Source organism: Corvus hawaiiensis, chromosome 7 (genome assembly GCF_020740725.1).
Source record: "Corvus hawaiiensis isolate bCorHaw1 chromosome 7, bCorHaw1.pri.cur, whole genome shotgun sequence".
Taxonomy (NCBI): Eukaryota; Metazoa; Chordata; class Aves; order Passeriformes; family Corvidae; genus Corvus; species Corvus hawaiiensis.
In genome coordinates, this window is record NC_063219.1 from 30,768,022 (window position 1) to 30,783,572 (window position 15,551).

The window sequence follows — 15,551 nt, forward strand, 5'->3', positions numbered from 1 at the left end:
AGCTGACAACTATGCAAGCACAATCAACAGATGTTCCAGGGCTCTGCTCATTCAGGATGGTGTGGTTTATTTAAGGGCCCCATTACAGCCCAAAGCAGATGTTGGTAGCAATATGGTACTTGCTTTAAATGAAGAGGCTGAAAGCTCTAATCATGTTTATGGAGCATTCTAATGTCCCTGGGGTTCTTTATGCCATTTCCTTCCTCCAAGTGAAAAATGAGGCAGTGACAAAGCTGTCACATGCAAAATAGACATGAACCAACAAGGACAGGAGACAGGCAACTGTTATTCAACATGCAAATATGTGGTGCTGTTAGTGCCGTAGCTGGAGTGCACCAGCAAAGACAGAACTGTAGCTGTGGATATCCTTTGCAAATATTTGTGACCATTTCTTTGGCAGTCTTCAAAAGTTTGCCAGTAATTCTACCTACTCAGGTTTTCCTCTAAAACCATAAAAATATTCATGCCATATATATAACTAAAACTGGGACTGAATGTAACAGATGCTTAATTTAAGCAACTTTGCTATCATTATGTGTCAGCAAACATACTGCATGGTAATGAAATTCATAAGCTATATATTAAATAGAGCATGTATTTGGTGTTCAATTGGAATACTTTCAGCAAATATATGAAGTTAATACAGTTTTAGGGCTAAAATCTGAAAAATCTAGGGGTTTAAATTCTGATGGTTTTATACTTTTTCTAATTGTGGTATTTAATGTCAATAAGAATCTGTACTATCTTAGGTATTCTTCATTCCCTAGGGTGATTTACACTTTTGTTCAATCTTTCCAAATTGAAACTTTCTCTCTCACTTCTTCTGAATTCAGTAGAAGTGTTTGTGAGGTTCATTCATGAAACCCATTCAGACTTTTACTTCCTACGCATGCAAGGCAATGAGGCTGTGTCACTAGTTTTCAAAAGGAACAGGTCTTTGTCTGTACTGTGGCTTTTGGTGAGAGAAAAAGAAACAGGCAGTGAGAGTCTCTGGAGCACAATCACTTTAGAGAGCATTACTCTGTGTGAATTCTGTTGGCAGCAGTCTTTCCAAATTTTTCTCTTAATGGGTAGTTATTATCTGGGAAGCAACAACTTAATGACAGACATGCTTCCATCCTAGCACACACTGGAGGCATCTCTTTGTGCTACTTAGAAAGTAGAGAGGAAGAGATGAATCATTCTGTTCACTAAACATCTGTACCATTCAAGATAAATGCTTTGTAACTCATAAATGAAATTATCAGCTAAACAGAAATATGAATTGCAGATTCCATGAGGAGGAGGAAGATATCTACGTATGGTGTTGGGGGCTTTTTTTTGAAACTAATCACCTCCTGTATATCTGTCATGCAATTCCTATTATGCTTATTTTGTTAAATGCCCATCAGTTGGCAGATGATGCTGTCTACCTGTATATTGTCACTGATCAAAAGCAACATTTATCTACAATAATTTCTTGCCTTGTCAAAATTAAATAACCTCCAACTGAGTTCCCCCTAATTCAAGTCTAAAATGAAAAGATGTGGGAGAGCAAATCCTGACAAGAGAGCCCTGAGTTTATTAGACTTCTGTCTTCCAAGCACGTAACGATACAGCGTAGTTTCTCTAAGGAAGACACTCCTTTCACACAGCTCAGAATTAAACAGTTTCTCACAGGTGCAGTTTTCCCTGTCAGAATGTCCTGTGGCTCACCCTCTCCAGCTGTTGTCCAGTGCAGTAAAAGTTCTGGTGAAAGACGATCTCTGTGGCAGAGCTTGCACTCCTTCACTTGTTCATCCATACCTGTCTTGTCACGTCACCTGTTCTGCATCAATCTTGTCTTACACGTGGATGTTAATAGGAACAGGTTTTGTTGTGTTGTATGTTCTTAATACAGACTCCAAGATTATTTTGCATCCTCTCAGTCTGCTAATAACAGCATTAATAGATTTTGGTAAAGATATCTCCAAGAAGATGGACCCAAGAGATCAGTAAATCCTTATCTAACTACTCTGGTTTTTCTTGCCAGAGGGATAGAGTATTTTGGCATGGAATATCAACTGTGCACAGAGGGGTCTTGCAAAACTGACTAGCTGGATTAAGGCTTTGTGTAGGCCAAGTGTGTGCCATTTGGACTGGGTTTGAGGGTTAAGCTGTGTTCAACAGGGCTCATTCATATAATTTCTAGTCATCTGCACCATTTGCAAGGCAAGACTATCTGCTGTATGTACTAATGGCACGTCAGGGCTATGTTCTCAGCGAGTTTCACACTATCAAGGAAATACTTCTGATTCTAGCTGAGCTTCATTTTGAACTGCACAAAATCCCTACAGTCACAGCCTAACTGAAATACACATTGTGCTGTATAAAAAACCAGTGTAAACACTGTGGATTGCCAAGTTACAATATTAATGTAAGAAATGTTATGTTATAAAATATCATTAGAAATAATCACTACCTCACACCATCAGACGTTTTACAAGACTATTTGCTACTACATCTATGTATTAATACAATTACATCCATTTGCACATGTGAACCAAGGTAAATAATGGTGTGCTGAGGATGCTGAGTTATGAATATATAGTGTTTTAAAGAAGGAAAGAAAATAAATGGTGTGAAACTGCATTTGCAGCCTTCACAGGAAATAGAGCATCATTCACACAAAAGCAACAACAGTTAAGAAAATTTGTGAGCTGCCATGAGGTTCAACACAGGCAGGAACTGACAAGAAACTCTTTTAACACCAAAAGTATTTAGGATCATTATAAAAAATGTTGGGTTGCTGAGTGTGTAAAATACTTCATTGCTTCAGTTGTTTTTTAGGAGTTCTCTGGTTTCAGATGGAGAAGAACTGTGCTGTTTGATCCTCTCAGAACACAGCTGTGGGAGGAGGTGCTGAGATTCTGTCCTGCAAGAGAGAAGAAAAATCCCTTTGACTTTCATGCTGTTATTTTGTAGTTGCTGCAGATGCATTGGCCCATTTCTAATACTTTTTCCCTTTTTCCTCCCTCTGCTCTGAGTTTTCCCCTTCTGCTGACTATTTAGCATCAAATTAACACCATTTCCCTTTCTGTTGAGATTTGAAACTGTTCTCATGTTTTCTCACGTTTCCACTGATTTGCACTGTTAGGTTCTGATTTATCCTGCCAGCCTCTGCGTACATCTCTCCACTCTAACATGTTCCCTTTGCCCCGTGAACAGCAGCACCATGAAACAGCAAGGGTAGCAAAAGGTTTGTAGCATGAGATGTTACCAAACAGCCTTAGAAATATCTGAACTAAGTTTATAAGGCTGGTCTTCACCCCACTGCCTCCCCCATCCCTTTTGTTTCATATGGGCAAGCATTTCACCTGAATTCTCTTTTCTATAAACTCATTCAAGTGAAGCACACCTGCTGAAGGAGAAGGAGAATGGAGACCCATTAGAAGCATTACCGAAATGGTCTGGGCAAGCCTTGAGCTTGGTACTTTAGCACACTTTCATGTCAGAATAGTCACGCTGATACTCTCATTCTGCAGGCTTCATTGCTTCTCATTCTCAGCCTTTCCATCATGTCCATACCTACATGCCAACACTTAGCCTGGCACAGGCAGCCTGTTTCTCCACAGACTCACAGGATACTCTGACAGTCACTGCTGGTGCTACTTTCTTCTTGCTTCACTTTGGTTAGGATGTCTGCCTATAAATGAAGACCTGAAAAATAGGTGGATGTAGAGGTACTGTGTGTGCTGGTGGTTTCTTGGCTATGAGCAAAGTGTTGAGTTAGATGTGGTGGCTCTGTGTGGCAAAATGGAGCAGGCCCATCATTGCAGATGAAGAGCAGTGGTCAACAGCAAGATGACACTAACAAACATTTACTGGCAGAGGGTAGGCAGTGCTTAGAAAGCTGGAACTGTTGCCTTTCCAGCTGCAGTGATGTCTCAAATCCTCTTGGTTATTGAGAAGGTCAAGCTAGACTAGTGTCAGGTTCATCTGATTTCTCTAAATTGGGGATTTGCCTTCTGTTGGCTTCATGCCCAGATACATTAAGGGACATAGTTTTGGTTGCCTTACGTGGTTATCTGCCTCTGGTGATGGATAAAAAGGCCATGTGGCCATTCTGATATCATTACATTTACCAGCTGCCATTGTTGTGGGAGACTGCAGAGTATTGAAGAGGAAAGGCTGTCTCTCTTCATAACCAAGCACTTTAACTTGTAATGTGTCTGGCTTTTACTGGCAGAGAAAACAGATCAGGACATGATCCTGACATCATTTGTATGGAAAAATGTCCTGCCAACATCTGTCTGTCTCCATACACTATCTGAGAATGCTGAACACTTCATGTGATACATGTGATCTATGTAGTCCATTTGCAGAAGAATGCTTGGATATTTAAGGCAGTTTATGTTTCATTTAACTCTCACACAAGATTTTAGAGGATTAGGTCTGTAGATTACTCCCCCATTTGCATGTGTACACTCAGTTGTTTTGATCTCTTCAAGGCAGTGAAGAGTTCTCCAACATTCTGTTGTTTTCCAACTTGTCATAGTTTGTTTCAGAGACAGAAGAAATGAGACTATATGTCTCCTTTTATGCTTTGTTTACAATAATACCTTTGCTGGGTTTTGTAAAACAAGAGATTTATTCGTAAACAATTGCCAAGGAAAAAAAAAAGAACATTTTAAGTAAGTCAAGATTGTATTTACTAACAGATGACTTCAGCTGCAGCACCCTGCAAGAATACATCACATGCTCTGTGTGCCATCTGAACATTTTTAGCCTGCAAATAGCTCCCACTGTCAATCACGAATTAAAACATTACAATTCAAAGCATCCTAGAGAATTTTTACAACTCCTTTGGTAAATTGATGAAGTCATGAGATGCACCTAATGTTTGTCACTTACATGTTTACATATTCAAAGTATTACTGCTGTACTTCCTCTGAGCTCAGAAGGTGTGTGTGACATTACCAGCTGTAAGCGACACTGAGTAGAGGTCCTAATCATGGTTGTATTGCCCCCCAAAATAATGAAAACAAATCAATACTGGTAAAACTTCTTGGCAACCTTCTCTCAAATTAAACAGGATTAAACAGGAGAGAAAACAGCCTTTTATCTGTGATTAAGAGATAAATACCTTTGTTCTCACTAACCCTGCCCCCCAGCAGCTGGTGAGGCCACAGTGTCCCTGTTTATTATCTATTATGAATATCTCAGCGGACAATTCTGATAGAATTACTCCTCAACCAGATTGTGTTGGATTTGCCACACAAGGAGCCACACTAGGAAGGAGAATATTGCCCACATATTTCTTCAGTTTCTGGTGCTTTCATAGGGATGTTTCTCTAGTTCCTTTAGCTTGCAAAGACATGGAGCATTTATAGACAGTGTGCTCAGGGTTGTCCAATGCAAACAGGACAGGGTTCTTGGAAAAAGAACACAACTGAAAGAAGTAATGTGCATTTTTCCTCTTTACCAATAACTCTGTCTTGGAAATCCTCCCTTTGAGGGGCCACAGCAGAGCTTCCTCAGTGATGTGCTTGATATCTGGGCACGTTCAAACAGTGGCTGGTACAGAGGCAGGCTCTGTGTTTCTGTCCAGGCAGTCACATTTGCACCCTGAAACCACTGATCACTGTATGGTATAAGAACACCTCAGATGTCTCAGGCTACCAGCCTAAAAAGTAAATTGATTTACATACTTCAAACTCACATAAGAGAAAGGGAACTCTGTTCTAACTTTCTGACAATGCTCTTAAATTTAGGCTTGTATTTTCTTGTATTATTTTTGTGCCAAAATTCTTCATAAAGAACTATAGGTTTAAATTTTCATTTAAAGATATTTATTCTGGAAATCCCTTAGAGGTTGCTGATTAACAACACACTATCCTCTTCATAATTTGATTTAAAGTATAACTTGAAATTATCTGGAAACAACCTTTGTCTCATTCTTCCTTTACATAGTTAAGATAAGCAGACAATTGTTCTTTATGCTTTTAAGGAGTCGCTGATGAAAAAATAATAATGATCACTTTTTAATTTATACACAGAGCAAGGGATATCAAACTGCAGGGGCCAGATTCAGTTACCAACTGAAGTTTACTTAGCACTGATGTATGAGCAGTGCGAGAACACTTTGATGAGTTTCACAGCTGTCTTGGGAGATAAGATCTGAAGAAATCTGAACCAGCCAGCTTGATCTCTGAATCTACCAAAGTGAGAAGAGGAACTTAAAAAAAAAATTCCTTTGTCTGTCAGAAAGTGTTTTTCTTGTTTAGAGCACTGTCTGTCCTTCAAGACCTAGTCCTTTCAGTTGGTCTTTTTTGCTACTTCTTGAATGGCAAATGTTTGGGTTCTTAGGCTAAGGAGCTCTTGTGGAAACCCTCTGAAATTATACTGACTCATTGAGGATTTGGATCTCTCTTTTAGTGGATGAGGAGGAAACAACTCATGGTATGGAGAAATGGAGAAGGCGATATAAAGACGCAGTTCCTTCTCTGTAGGCAGATGTAACGATCCATGGTCTGTATTTATCCTGCCTGTCTTTAGAAGCACAACTGAATCATCCAAGTCAGGAGCCTAATGCAGAGTCTCCTTTTACAGGCAGTGGAGAGACACTGGCATCTCCTGAAAATGACTCTAATTGTACCCTGGATCCTTCCCTCTCTTATTGCAGACTGTCAGGGAAATAATGATAATGTAGGCTCTTCAGACAAGACCTTCACTGCACTACCTAATGCTGAGTGAGATGTATTAGGATGCAAGAACCCAAATCCTGTGTGGGGCCATTCTGCTGGGCATTCAGTGTCTTCCTGATCCCAGATTTGCTTTGCAGCAATCTGCGGAGAAGTCAGTCCTAGGCAAACTGCTAAAATTTGCTGTTACACTTGAACAGAATTTGTAGTCATTATGTATCATGTCCTCATTGTCTATTTCTGTCCCAGGATTGTTGGCATGTCAACATTTGTGAAAATATCGTGTGTAGTTTATTGTTTCTGAAAGGCATCGTTGGCTCTTAGTGTCATGGCAAAAGAGGAAAGAGAATTAGGCTTGTCTGTTACTGATTAGCCCTACAAAAATAGAAGGGTTGCAGTGGTGAGGAAAAAGAAATAAAATAGTTTTCTCCAGCTATATGTATATTTTGTGAAAGCAATGGCTAGAATGAGTAATGGTCACAAGGACATGGAGAAAAATAAGGTCTTTGAGTAGATGTAGACTGGAATGCCAGAAAACTTTCTCCCCTGTAACTTTAAGAAGTAACAATAACAGTAGTGCTTCTTGCTTATTAAGGTTTCTTTCATTTCAGGATTATGGGTTTTCTAAAAGGTTGATGTTGAGCAACCTGCCAAAGGTCACTGAAAGCTTCATGACTAGAACTTTTCATGTCAGGATGTCTGAGTCACAAATCCCTGCTCTAAACCATCAAAGTCATTACTACTCCAATTTTACCCCTTTTGGAAAGATCTTACAGGATTTATTGGGACTATCTAAAAATTAAATAAAGGTACGTTATGCTAATAAATAAATATGCTATTTTAGGCACTGTTTTAGGAGTCCAAAATAGTCATTCTTTTCTACTCCTTTTGTTTCTCTTGATCTTTCCTTTCAATTATCTCCTCATATGGCCTCCCAGCTTTTTTCATGGTCCTGCCTGTCACTCGGAGTGATCAATCCTCTTTCATATTGCTTTTGACTGATGGCCAACAAAAGGTATTTTCATTGATGTGAGAAAAAACCTTGCCAGACAACAAAGAGCATAATGAAAGCTAAGTTCCTAATGTATAACTATAACACTTTCCTGTGTTTTCCTCCACTGAGCAGATGCTCAGCCAGCTGGTTACTTTCCCCCTCTGTAATGAATTACACTCATGGTTTGAGATTATGATGTCTTGCTGGGTAGCAAGAGCCAACTTAGGCTGAGCTGATCTGGCACCATGACCTGTCTCTCCTTGCTGCTCCTCTCCATGCTGGTCATTCCCATTAGTTCTCGCTCATCCTAGCAGCTCTGCCTTGCTCCATGCCACAAACTACTTTCCCTGGCTGTGCTCTGCAGCAGCTCCTTGCTCTGTTAGCATCTCCTGTGGGCTGTGCCTGGTTCTGGTAGCTGTCTTAGCAAACCAACTAGACTGAAGAGTTCTGGTATTTCTGTCCTTGGAAGAGAGGTTGTGCACTATTCTGGACTAAAAGCAGAGTTTTAGCTCACAGGAGACTTTTAGGCAACTTCTTTTGTTTCATATTCCTCACAGGGAAGACTTACACAAAGCTTTTTGCTTGTTTTAAAAGTTGTAACCTGGATCGTAGTTCTGGAAGCTATTGCCTAGGCTGGGGTAACCCTTCAGGCACATTTAGACAGAGCTGCTTGGCTCCAACTCCTGTATACTGTTACAGCTATAAACTTCTTTTATGTTACGCTATGGTTCCCTTTTAACAAAATGTCTTTCAAATGTGAAAACATGCAAACCAAACACATTTCAGGTCTATCCATTGGTCTTTCACCTTTCTACTCCCTTTGTTTTGAAAGTTCTTGACTTCTTTTTTTTCCTGCCTTTTGGATTTTTTTAGATGGAACGTGTGTTGAGGGATGGAGAAAATTACTTTTATTTTTGGCTTCAGCAACATATAAAACATTCTGACCTTCAGATGGTTCCCTTCCCAAACAAGGAGGAAAAGTTGTGGGGGAGGGAAACCACAAAATGAAACTTTTTTTGTATTATTATTTTCCCTGTCCCTCCAACAAAAAGTAACTTTAAACAAGCAAAATATATTTTGGATATGGTTTCTGCTTGCTTACCTCCTCAGGCTTTCAAAGTCCACAAGGTTTTAGGAAACAACAAGAGAAGGAAGTTCAGGATGAGGGGATGCTGTAGCCCTGGAGCCATGAAGCTAGAAGAAAAGAAAGAAAGCAGTTTTTCACATACAATTTAAGTTTGGGGAAAATTGATGCGTTCTTTAAAAAGGTGCTCATAGGGAAAGTCCCCATCCGCTTCTGCCCTTCATTCTGCCCATGACTCTCACTCCTGGAATCATTTAAGTGTCTCCTCTTTTCCCTGAACAGGTCAAAGTTATTCTTTGCTGAAAAAGGTTTTCCTAAGTCTGATCCTGCTTGCCCATATATTCTAGTCTATTTTTGCATTACCTGTCTGCCATGGGAGTCTGGGCTCACTATCCATTTACAAACAGCTCCTCATTATCCATGGCCTCCTTTGGTGCATCTGTAAGGTCACTAGCCTTTCACCCTTTGAAGCTCTCAGAAAAGGATCCTCCTCTGCTGTGGCATGTGGAAGAATCAGCAGTAGATTACACAAGGATGTAAACATTCCAGCCTTTTTGTTTCAGCCCTGCTTGTCTGGCATAGGGAGTGCCCAGCTCAGCAGGGGTCTGTGTGCTACAGGTAAAGCTTCTCACACACCACAGCAACTTGGCCCTTTCCCTACTTCCCTGCAGTACTGAGCTGTGATTTCTCTGCCCTGGTTTGCCTGAACTGTGACTGGCAGACAGGAAGCACCAGCAGAAGAGACGCTGCAGTTGCCTTACAGCAAGAGAAAAGCTGTGGTGCAGGTTTGAATCGCTGGGCAAGACCCAGTGTCAGCACTGCCAGGAGGTCAGACATAGCCTTGTACTGCACTCCCTTCTCCCTGCACACAGCCTGGCACATACAAACTTGGAGATAAAATGTTGTGAGGCACCTGGATATTTATTTAAAAGACAAGAGATCATAGAAAAGTCCCTGATGAAGAATAGCCACTTAAAACATTCAGGGACTTCTTTCATCCCTGTTTTCCTACTTCTCCACTTCTGTTCTCCTGCTTCTTCCCCACATGGTTCACACTCTCATATTTTGCCTCTAGTTTCTAATCAGGTCAGAGCCCCATGGAGAAAGGTTGTGTTTGCCTAGCTGTTGGCAGGATGCTCAGCCCCAAAGGGCTCTGTTCCTGGCAGGGATGTTTAAGACGGCTGCAGTGCTTTGCCATCCTGGTGAGTTTTTCTATTACTGTCACAAGACTGTACCAAGACCTGTTTGACCCAGCTGGGATTTGTTCTCTTGCTAAACCTGTCTCTGCTGTGTGCTGTGATTGTAAGCCTTGTTAAATTTGGATGATTAAATCATCATCTCCCCACAGTAACCCAAAGCAGTGCTTTATTTAATATCCTGGTCAATCAGCAGTTTCCTCTGTGGTGAAGTAGGCAACTCAAACACTGTGGGGAGTGCCTGAGTACCTATCTAGGGCCTAGAGAACAGCACTTGCATTAAAGACACTCTTGCAAAACTCAACCTTGCTTTATCAGTCGTTTCTAATTGTTACTTACCTTTAAATATCTTGTTTAAACTAGTAACAGGTTTCAGTGGGTTGATGCTATCAAAATGTACATTTTATGATAGCAGTAATTATACTGTTTTCCTAGTCTGACATTATCTGACAGAGAATTTCTTTCCTTGTTTTACAAACTGAGGCTCTGAAAGGGACCATAAAGCAAATCAGTGTTGGAACTGTGAGGAACAGTTGTGTTTTTTTCTGAACCTTTATCCACCCTCTTTTAGTTTTGCTTTTTTTTCTCCTCTTGAAAACCATAGGCACATCTGTCATTGTTGGAGTTAAAATCAATTGCTCTATTTACACATTTGAGAATAATGTACTTTTCTAAAGAGCTCATGTAGCTCCTCTTTTCCCTCCTGCATACCTGCTATATTTCTACATATTTCTTTCTTCTACATTTTGGACACTCCCACTAAGAAAAAAAAAAAAAAAATGAAGCAAACAAATGCGAGGAAAATACTTCACAAGCCATGAAAGACCCCACTGAGAAATGCACAAATTTCTCTATCGGAAAGCTTTTCCTCTAAAACATGAAAACCAGCACTGTGCTGCTGTGTTCACAAACATGAACATTAACTGTGATGATAGCTGTCATTAGTAGCAACAACTTGGAGGTCAAGATCTCAGACATCTAAATCAGATGAGTCCTGTGTGTGTCTCCACTTACTATCAGGTCTGCAAATGCTTTTTTTCTGCTGGTGTGGTGCCAGAGAAGCAAAACAGGGAGTTACTAGAGGTAGGAGGAAACACAAGATGCTAAATAATTTGAGGAATTAATAAAATCTCAAGTGCACATGGTCACAGCAGAGTCTGAGCATTATTAAAATAAAAGAGGTTTCAAATAATTAGGATATAGTTTTACCTGTTGGTTCTAAAGAGCTGTAGAGATCCCCTATGTAAGTGCATTGGGAAAGAAACTGGGCCAGACATTGAGCATGCTCAGGTGTTTCCTCTTCCTGGGAATTTCAAAGAATAAGCTAAAGTGGTGGAAACAACCATAGAGGAAAAAGAAATGGAGATTTGCTTCAGCAAAAATCAAGGGCTTTTCAGGTTGCCTTTGCTTCAGTGCTTACTCTGCCTGGGACAATGTTCTTCCCATCCTCTTGAGCTGTGAGAGACCTGGGACATTCTTTCAGAAAACTCTGATTATGTCCAAGCAAACAGCCCAGACAGGGGGAGCCAGACCTAGACTAGAGCTGGCCACAGCCATGTTTGACCCAGTAGTTGCATCTGGAAAAATTATGTGAAAGGACAAATATGGGACGAGAAAGGAGCATCTGGAGAAAATGTCTTAGTCTCGGAGCAAAATCACTGTTCTAACTAGTGCTATGGACAGCAACAACCAAAAGTCTCTATATGGCCCAAGTAAGAAAATATTTCTGTATTTCTGAATATTACCATTGGTCAGAGTCTGACAGACTTGATTAATTGTATTGCTAATTCATCACCCTGCAGCTAAGTGCCAGGTATGATTCCTGAGAGCTGCAGAAAAGACTCACAAACAGCAACCCAGCAGCATAGCTGCAAAAGAAATAATCTACCTGTCAGCCTGGAGAAGCTCCATGCAGAGCACAGCAGCATCTTTCCATGCTGATGCAGAGCACATTTTCTGTGTCTTGTACAGGAGGAACATGCACAAATGTGGTTATTTATAGCTTCTCCACCTACACGCAGCTTTGAAATTTTGTCTAAAAGAAGTGCAGCATTTAAAGACTACAACAAGGTTTTTAACTTGAAGATATGTTTTTTCTTTTCTTGATTTCTTTAAAAACAACATTCTGGGAACATTAGTAACAATCCAGGCATTAAGGAAGAAACATTAGTTCTTCATTTGTCTGTCTATTGTTCTCTTACTTGGAATGTTTTCAGAGAGGCAGTTGCCAAATTTTATGAAGTAAAATATTTAATCAAGAAAATGAAAGGTAAGTGGGGTCCATTTGATGAATGTGAACTTTACCAAAGGAAGGCAATGTTAAGTTTGAAGAGGTTCCTTCTCAGGGTAAGAGAAGCATGTGGTGTATATTCCCACTCCCTTTTGGGGAGCTCACATCCCAGATGATGGCATTTAGTGAAGGAGCAGGCTGGGGCTGCGTGACCTCAGGCAATGCCCAGAGGAAAGGGACAAGTCCCGCTCTCAGAATGCCCAGTCTACACCCAGTCAGCTCTGCCAGAGCCCGGAACTGAACGTGCTGTTTCCAAGAGACACATAACTAAATCCTACATTTTGCTAATTATTAGAGCTGGGACCAACTCTTTTCTTTACAAGAAGATGGATGAGACCAGAAGACGTTGTATTCTCGCTCTTCTCCAAACTCTATGAGTTTCAAATTGTGATGATACTTTTATAGATGTGAAGAACGTGCAAGTACATAAAAGCCATCTGCAGAAAGCAGACACAAGGTTATTTTTGCCATATAAGCCTGTGAAAAGGTAAGGAGTTTAGGTGGAGCAGCTCTGTGGGGGGGTGCGTCCCTCATCATCACATAAGGGGAGCAGCCATGTTGCCCATGGAGGGTGGCATGTCTGGGAGCAGATGAGTAATTGTGACTATTGCTCAGGTCTGTAGGTCTACAATAATGGGAAAGTTCTTGCAGGTGGGTGGGAGATGGCAGAGCAGTGCTGCAGCAAGTCACCATGAACTCCTGAGCGTCTGCTAGAAAAGTTGTGAACAGTCTTGTTGGTGTGCAGTCCATTGCTATGGGAGATATTTAGGCTGTCTTCACTTAGTCATCCTGTTAACTTTGCAGCCTTTTCATAACCAGTTTGCATATTTTTGCAATAGAAACTTCTAAGAAGGGGGTTGCTGGGGGAGTTGTTATTCTGTAGTGTTTTCAACTGCAGAAGCTGTCGATGAACAAAGATCCTGCTGCAAGGACTGTCTTCTCTGGATAAACTCCCACAGACCTGTTTCCAGATGGGCTTGTAGGATATCTGTGGGTGCTAGAAGCAGTGAGAAGTGTGAATAAGACTATATACATGTATTTTTGCATTTAGGACTTTCCTGACACTCCTCTGGACCCACATGTCTCAGTAGTTGTATAATTTACTCAGATGTGTTCAGCAGTGTCGCCTGTGCTTTGCAAGACTGCCCCCACTGCAAAGAACAGAACATGGATGTTCTGTTTTGACAAACTAGTGGGGCTTTAAACTACAGAGGTTAGATTTTTGATGTTGAAATGAGAAATTGTGCAGAGGTGAAACTTTCACGTAATGTCCAGGAAGCTCATAAAAACACCTACAATCTGACTTCACAGAGACTTCTTTTTTTGGTTGAATGTAGACAAGGGAATAAAGGAAATTAAAAAAAAAAATGTTTTAATTGGCTGTGCATTTAATTCCCCTCGTTAATTTAGTTGCAGTATGAAGCAAAATACTGATAGGTCTGTAAGGTTGTTTTTCCCTCCAAGGCTAAATGGGACTGTATGCTTTTTCTTTTGAAAAGACCTCTTTAATTATGTGGTGGTATTTGGAATAGTTACAATTAGAGAGCAAAAGCAGGGAGTGATTAAAAACTCCTACTTAATAGCAGCTGCATTAGTTCTCTGGCTTTTGAAAGAGACCCAGGCACAGCTGAGTCCACACATACCACCCAGAGGAGTTGTGGTGAAAAGGAAAGGCAAAATGGTGGTCAAAAATTTTTGACTGACTTCAGGGAAAACTGTCTGTTCCAGTGTTTCAAGAGAGCTCTTCCTTGAGAAACTATTGAAGTGTCAAAATTCATCGTTCTTGTCCAGTCTTCAGACTATGTTAATGAGTGTAGCTCTGTTCACTCAATTCCACCTTAAACAAACATTCAAACATACCCAAAAAACCCCTCTGAAACCTCAGATTGCTTGTCTGGTAATAGTGGGATACACCATGTCTCAAGACAGTTTGAAAGAAGTATGTCTGAGCTGAATTAAATACAGGAGAACTTGGTAGGCTGGCTGTATTATTTTCTGAAGATGAATTAGTCATTCCTGCATGGTCAGATCAAGCTATGGTATTTCAGGATTTATAGGTACCCGCTCTGCAATGAGGCATTTGTACCAGAGTGGTTTTGGAGCAGCTTACACCTGGTTTTAAAGCCCTGCCTTTCAATGGATTGCCTATTCCCTTTTGTACAGCTGCCATCACCACGTTGCTTATTATTTATATTTCACTATGTTCCTTCAGTGGAAAAGGTTCCTAGAATCCCCAACCAAATTTGGAGCCACATATTGCTAGAGGCTGCAAAAACTTAAAGTGGAAGGCAGCTTTCTTTCCACTTTCTCTGTCAGCCTTGCTTTTTTCAACTGTAAATATGATTAATGTCATTTTAGGAAAGTGAATGGAGGCAGGGACGTTGAGTCATTTGCTGAACTGTAGTACTGGGCGCTGAACCAAATCATTCCAATTCCAGTCTACTTTTTATATGAAATCCTTGTTGCTTTTTGCTTATTTCTGAAAACTTTTCATGATATGACATATTTGACCAAAGGCAGGGAACAGAGTAAGGCCCTGCTCCCTCCTGCTGCTGCTGCTGAGCTGCACCAGCAGGGCTCTACCTGTCCATGGGGACTGCACTTACCTGCATCAACATGTGCAGCTTGGGACATGCTGTCCTATGAACTACACATGTTCACAGGTTGCTACATGGGAAATAGAACATGGTGTTGAGATGTGTGTCCAGAGACTCAGATCCTGCTGGATGCACAACTAGGTACTGCCTCTTAACTTGACAAACATGAGGTCTTTGATCCACATTTGCTGAAGGCAGTTGAAACTTCGCTGTGGTTTTTCTAGGAACAAGATCTGAGTTTCAAAGTCAGATATAGATGCCTTTGGAAATAAAAATGATTTCATGGGAGCCAAAGTTGATGTTTCTTGTTAAAACATGAGGTGTGATCCCCATCTTTAAAATATTTTGTAACAATATTTTATTGTGCCACCAACATAAATTTATAATGAAGAAAGAAGTGAAAAAGGGAGATCAGTTTTTATTAGGAGGTAAAATCCACAGATGAGAATGACTGACTTTTGTTTTGGGTTCTATTATAAACCATTAATAATAGCAGGAAAACCAGAGGATAAGTTCCTTTGTATTTCAGTATATTTTCTCAGCTAGACCTTTACTTGACATTACCCTGCTGTGACAAGGCCAGGGATAATAAGGAAAAGAAATCTATTTTCAGCAATGATTTGGAATACAAAAAGAAACTGATTTAAATCAGACTTTGTGTGCATTTTATTCATTACAGAGGATTAGTATTTCTTAAGTCTCCTTGAGTTGTTGTGGGTTTGGGGGGA

At 40.5% G+C, this 15,551-nt stretch overlaps 1 protein-coding gene and 1 long non-coding RNA gene across 13 annotated transcripts in view; one reads left to right on the forward strand and one right to left on the reverse strand.

The window, feature by feature from the left end:
* Nucleotides 1-15,551, forward strand: part of KALRN (kalirin RhoGEF kinase) — a 484,760-nt gene that overhangs the window by 240,818 nt on the left and 228,391 nt on the right. The window lies entirely within an intron of this gene.
* On the reverse strand, nucleotides 2,621-9,242 carry LOC125328457. Its single transcript, XR_007204725.1, has 3 exons — nucleotides 9,104-9,242; nucleotides 8,759-8,850; nucleotides 2,621-2,893 (listed from the first exon to the last, which is right to left on the reverse strand). It is a non-coding gene; the product is annotated as an uncharacterized LOC125328457 (long non-coding RNA).